Source organism: Crocodylus porosus, unplaced genomic scaffold (genome assembly GCF_001723895.1).
Source record: "Crocodylus porosus isolate Cpor-Errol unplaced genomic scaffold, CroPor_comp1, whole genome shotgun sequence".
Taxonomy (NCBI): Eukaryota; Metazoa; Chordata; order Crocodylia; family Crocodylidae; genus Crocodylus; species Crocodylus porosus.
This window is the reverse complement of record NW_017728939.1, coordinates 404,230-410,227: the sequence shown is the minus strand read 5'-3', so window position 1 is coordinate 410,227 and position 5,998 is coordinate 404,230. Positions and strand designations below refer to the sequence as shown.

The window sequence follows — 5,998 nt, the reverse complement described above, 5'->3', positions numbered from 1 at the left end:
GCCGGAGCCAATCCCGGCCCTGCCTGCCCTGCGAGGAGGGGCACGCGCCGCTACAAGAGAGGAGGAGAAGCGCCTCGCGGGCGGATCAGGTGGAGGCGCGGAGCAGCGCTCGCCCCACGGAGCCGCCTCCTGCTCAGACCTCGGGCGTGGGGCCGGAGAGGCGACGGAGCTGCCCCTGCAGCGCGAGGCACCCCTCAGGTAGGGGGCAGATGAAAGCTGCTAGAGGATTTGGGGGGTATGTGTGGGTGGGTGCTGGGGGGAGGTGACGGGTGTAAGATGGAGGGTCCAAGAGAGCCAGTGCCGGTGCGTGGCGGTCGGAGACCGTGCGGGAAGGGGGCTCGGGGCACGGCTGGGCTGGACCCTCCCAGGCACGTGCTGGCCTCGGCTGCTCGTGAGCGGCTGTGAGCAAAGTTGCTTCTCGGGGCGGAGGTAACGGGCCGGATGTCTCCCGGGCCGGGTGCTGGGGACGTGGCCCCTGCCAGCGCTGAGCTCACTGTTCCTCCTCCTCCTCCTCCCCTGGGGAAGTTTCCCAAAGCCCCAGCAGCAGGTCTGGCAAATCCTCTGTCTGAGCTGATCTGGTGCTGGCATGAGGGGAGCCCTTCCTTTGGGGAAATGGGGGTGGGGGGCTGCTGTGCACTGACCCACCACTTCTCCCCCATCTCCACAGCCCCGTGGTGGAGGATGGAGTGGGCACAGACACCCGCTGCCCTCTCTCTGCCTCGACTGACCTCCCTCTGGCAGGGCCCGTGGTGCGTGGCCAGGACCGTGGGGCGCTGCGGATCCCAGCGGCTGGGCTTTTCCAGGAGGACGCATGCATGCGTGTGTGGGGGGGGGGTGCATGGGGGCAGCACATCCCGAACTTCTCGCTTTTGACTCAGTGCAGCTCTGCAGGGGGGTCAGGGCCCTGGCCTGCCCACCTACGCACCCCCGTGCCCCTGTCAGCCAACACCCGCTCCTGGCACAGAGAAGCTGTGATTTGCCTTCGATAGATGCAGCCGTTGCTCTGTGCCCAGTGGGACCGCGCTGGTGTGGGGGCCTCAGTGCCCCCCTGCGTGAGGGGCCAGGCGGCGGTCTCCCCAGCAGTCAAAGGGGTTGGGATCTTTCCACCTGAGACCAGTTTCTGAGGACTTAGCCCCTACAAAGTGCCTGGCACAGCTCCTGCCCACAGGATAACGGAGGCTGGAGGCGACAACCCAGCTGTAGAGGGGCGAGACAGTGCGGGGGGGTCTCTGGCTCTCCTTAGAAAATGCCTTCCCCTGACCAAGCCCCGGCCACTTGCCACGCTGCCCAGCCGAGGGGATGCAGTCTTGTGCAAACTCCGCTGTAGCCCCCCCGTGCTCTGCACACGGCGTCGTGCGTCTCTGCAGCCCCGGCGCGGGCGGGCGCGCTGCCCACGCTGCACGCAGAGCCTGTTCTCCTGACTGCCTGGCGCGGGGCTGCGTGACTGGCTTGCATCTGCTGCACCGGCTCGCTCGCTGCCTGGGTGGGGGTGGCCGATGGAGCTCCTTCCACTGAACAATGCTGGAGGGTGTCCCAAGCATCTCTCCTGGCCCCCCCTCCCCCCCTTGCTCCTGCAGACCCATGGCCCTGGGGTCCAGCCTGTCCTCTCCGTGACCCAAGGAGCAGGGTCATGCATCTGCACCCGGAGGGTGGAAGGTGCCTGTCCCTTGCCCTGCCGCGATAGCAGCGTGCCTGTTCCAGACGTGGGCATCCTGCTCCGTGCACGTGGAGGGCCCTGCTGCCACCCGCACCGCCTCGCATGCCGCGTCCCTTCCGTGCACGGCCAGCTGCCTCCTGTGCCTCTGTTCTCCAGGCTTTGGCTCGGGGCCTGCCGAGCAGGGACCATGCAAATGCCGCCTGCAGCCTGTGGCCGCCCTCACAACAGGCCTCACTGTTCTCTTATGCAAAATGTGTGCCTGGGCCGGCCAGCGTGGGAGAACCTCGCGCGGCGTCTCTCGCAAAGGTTCGCCCTTCCTGCCCGCCGCAGGGGAAGGGAATCCCTGGAACCGGGCTGTTGCTCAGCCCCTTTGCCTTGCAGTCCTGCAGGATGGAGGCTTTTGAGCCAGGAAAGCCCAAAGCAAAAGGATGAATGCTCTGTCAGCAGTACCCCCTGTGCTTCATGGTCATGTTAAAAAGGAGGGGGGGGCAGAAGAGCCCCACCATGGGAGGACATTTGTTGCGGGGGAGCAGGCCCCCCATATGGCAGACCTTTTGCTGATGTTTCCCTTCTGGCTACAGAGACAGATCCTGAACATCTGGCCTGGAGTATCATCTCCCAGAGCCATGTGCATCTTGTTAGCACTCTCAACACCTGTCCAGCCCCAGCACCATGCAGCCTCGGGCTGATCCACCTGCTTTGGAGTAGCACATTTGGCCACTGAAATGTGCCCACTTCAGGGGTGGAACAGGGTAGCTGCAGAACAGCACCCTTGCCCCTCAGTTTTAGAAGGCACATGAACTAGGTGAATATCTCTCCATCCCGGGAAGGGGTGGGAGCGGAGGGAGCACCCAAGGCAGCACGGCTGGAATCTGCCCTGCCGCGTTCCTGGCTCCCAGACTCGTGCTCTGGCCGTCGTCTCTGGATTAGAACAACAGGGATGTTTTTTATTTTCTTGTTTCTTTTTGTGCGGGGAAGAAAAGCACCTACCAAAGGCTGAATTCGGTCAGCCCCCCCACGTTGAAGAGCCAGTGCTGCCTCCTGGCAAACCCGAAGCAGGAAGCATTTGGGAATCTGCCTAGAAGTACGGGGAAGATGGCACCTGTGGCATCGCAGCCCCAGCACAAAGCCCAGCCACGTGACCAGTGCTTACTCAGAGGGACGAATTCCACCCACGGCATCCTCCAAGACATCCAGTCCCATCTGCTCTTCTGGGCTCGCCCATCTGAGGGGGCCGGGCCAGGCTGGCAACGACGCGGGGTCTCGCGGCGCGCGGGCAGCAGGCTCTCTGCTCCCCGCCGAAGCTGGGGAGAGCCGGCGCGCTTGTGCGGGCAGCGACATGGCTCGGGTGGGCGACGGAGGCTCTCTGCAGCCCGTTGCGATGCAGGGCGCGGGACCGGCTGCCTTGACCTCCGCTGACCGCCTGCCAAGGGTGGGGGGGGGTGCACGTGTGTAGAAGTATAGAGCATCCTTCTTGCTGGACGTGGCATGACCCAGGCATCGCAGATGGCTCTTCCCTGGGAGGCTCATGGGCCCGATCTCCTTGGGGTGACCGGCTCTGGTCCGCAGGAGTGACACGCACGGAGCTAAAGGCTCCGAGCCTCGGGGTGGGGGGGATTAAGTGCCCGTATGTTCCCTCCCCGTCTCCTTCCTTTGTCCCTCCAGGGCCCACGAGCTGCATCCCTTCTTCCCGCAGGAGCGGCCGTTTGACTCTTGCGGTGCTCGCGGCTGCGATGCCAAGGCCCGCGGACACAGGGATGCTGCTGCGGCTGCCAACCAGCTCTCGACAGTGGAGCCATTGCCATGGCAACTGCCTCGGCACCAGCTCCTCGGCGGAGGAGGTGGTCCCTGCCACCCTCCGCCTGGCAGAGGCCTGATGGAGAGGGGGATGCCCATCCCCTGCCCCCTTCCCCGAGCTGGGCTTTGTCTCCCGGCCGTGGGCCACGGCTCTGCCTTGCTGTGGGAGGGGGATGGGAAGTCACTGGGGGGGGGAGTGAAGAAAGCAAAAAAAAAAAAAAAAAAACCCAAAAAAACTCCTTTGAGAGAGAGCGGCTGGAAAGGGGGAGCCGGACAGATTGGGGCCAGAGTCACGGCCGAGCTGGATCTTCGTGGTGCCCGGAGCAAGGGGTGGTGAAAGGCCGTAGATAGCCAGGGCTGAGGGTGCGCCCGGGCAGAGCTGCCTCGTTTGGCTCTCCAGGGGCATGCTGTCAGGAGGAAGGAGTGCTCCGGGCGCGGGCATGGACGCGGGCACTGGCTTGAAGCGGGCAGCAAGCAGACGCAATCGGGGAATTGCTCCTGTCCGTGCTCCGGACCGTACCCTGTGCTAAGGGGCAGAAGCTACCGGTGCTCGGAGGGAAACGTCCCTGCCGGGCCTCTGAGCTCTCTGAAGCAGAGCAGGTGACAGCTGGACTCTGCTGGCTTAGCTGCTTGGCCCCTGGACCCCAGGAGGGGACCATCAGCTGGGGGGCGGCCCGGACCCGTGCAGTGGGCTCGTCCCTCTGCCAGCCAGGGCAAGCAAAGCGTTTGGGTCCGGGTGGGCTCAAACTCTCTCTGCGAACTTCTGGGTGGCGTTTTGGCCTGGAATTTCTGCTGACTTCCACCGAGCATCTCGTATCGGCTCGGCCACCTCCAAAGCTAAAAGTTACCAGCTCAGATCCCACCTCCCAGGACAGGGCCTGCTCACAAGGGCAGATGCCACAGTGCAGGCTGTGTCCCTGCGGTCCAGCCCCCGGGTTTTCAGAGAGGCATGAGAAGCCCTGATGCCCTGGAATAAGCCGAGCAGAGCGGCAGAGGAGGAAACCGGCCAGGCGGAGAGGAGTGAGGAGATGACGGGTGAGCTGCCAAGACGAGTAGTGCTGCAAAGCCATCAGTTGCTCCGGATGTGCCAGGCTTGGGGGACGCATAAAGCTGGGATCCGGTTTTCTCTCTCTCGGTCTCCAGACAAACTCCGACAGCCTGTTCTCGCTGAAGGGGAGAGCGGAGGCCAGGGCCGTGTCCATCTGGCTGGTCATCTGCCACTGCATTAATGAGCAGCCCGTGGGCGAGGCTGCGGGGGAGCGATGAAGGGGTATTCGGTGCTGATGCCCCCTCTGCCCATGCAGTTACTGACCCGAGACCGCGTGACGGGGTGTCAGGAGTTAGGTCAAGTTGTGGTGTCTATAGGGCTGGCCAGCGCAGACGAGCGGGCAGCTCTGACACTTAAAATCCTCCTGTCTGGGACGTGGCAGCTTTGTCCCATGCAGGATGGAAAATGCAGGATAAAATCCTACGACTGCCCCTAGCTAATGGAGTCGCCCCTTTAGCCCAAGGGAGAGGCCTGCACTGTGGAGCGGAAAGCTTTGGGCTGCATCCCAGCGGTGACTTGTGACTGGTGGGAAGGATCTTTCCTGACTGCCATTTCCACCCCCGCGCCACTGACTGTGCTTACGCCTTTGCTCCTTGGCTAACCCTCCAAGGTAGGGGATGGCGCCCGTTTTGGGAGCCCCTGAGACGCGGCTTTCTCTCTCCAGAGTTAATTGAGCTGTAAAGAGGTGCTACAGAAGGGTAAAGTGTCAGGTGAGACCCTTCAAGCACTCTGCACTGTAGGCACGTGCCCATATCTCCCGGAGCACAGCACTGTTTGTCTTGCCTCTGTCTGTCTTACGGGTGGGGAAACTGAGGCATAAGCCTGAATACGTGTCTTGCCTGTACTTGGAGAGTGACACAGAGCTGCAGGTGGGACCTGGTGCCCTGCCTGCACCCCTGCTTAACCAAGAAGACCGTGCTGCTCTGCCCATAGCTGCCCCTCACCTGCTGTGCCGCGGCCCCTGCTCCCTGCCACCGGCTCCAGGCTGGCTGTGCCCAGGACAGACGGGTGTCTCCTTGGGCCAGGCCCCGAGACCTGACTCGCAGCATCTCCGCCCTGCAAACGGCCTCCTCGAGAGGAGGCCCATGTCAAGCCTGGCTCCCGTCAGCCCCGTGGGAGTGAGAGGCCTCTCTTTTCTGCTGAGTGATGGGGCCAGTCCACCATGGGTTGCACCTGGAAAGATTGGCTCAAATCCGGAGGGTTTTAAAAACGTGGGCCTGATGTCTGGTGTTTGCACCTTTTGGGGTGATTTTTAGAGAGCGTTTTCCCCTTGGCAGGTGTAAAGATGGAGGAATCCCTCACTTGTGTGTGTTTGGGGGGTGAAAGCTGCAATTGCCTCCTTAATCGCTCGCTTCGGGTGCTGGGGCTTGCAGGCAAAGCGAGGTGTTACCACAAGCGCCTGAGGAGCTGGCATCGGTGCCCTGCTGCCTGGGACTCTGGCCCGCGGCAGTGCTCGGGCCCCGCGCTGGCTCTGGCTAGCTGGGGATGATCCCCAG

General features: G+C 63.2%; 1 protein-coding gene across 2 annotated transcripts in view; it reads left to right on the top strand.

Annotated features, from left to right (window-relative positions):
* The first annotated feature begins 45 nt into the window (after window positions 1–45).
* The window catches only part of HPCAL4 (hippocalcin like 4), an 11,053-nt gene continuing 5,100 nt past the window's right edge, over window positions 46–5,998 (top strand). The window contains exon 1 of one of the 2 annotated variants that reach the window (XM_019547574.1): window positions 46–193. The gene's annotated coding sequence lies outside the window, so the exon portion shown is untranslated. Of the gene's footprint in view, window positions 199–5,998 lie in introns of both variants that reach the window. The other variant, XM_019547573.1, reaches the window with a different exon arrangement.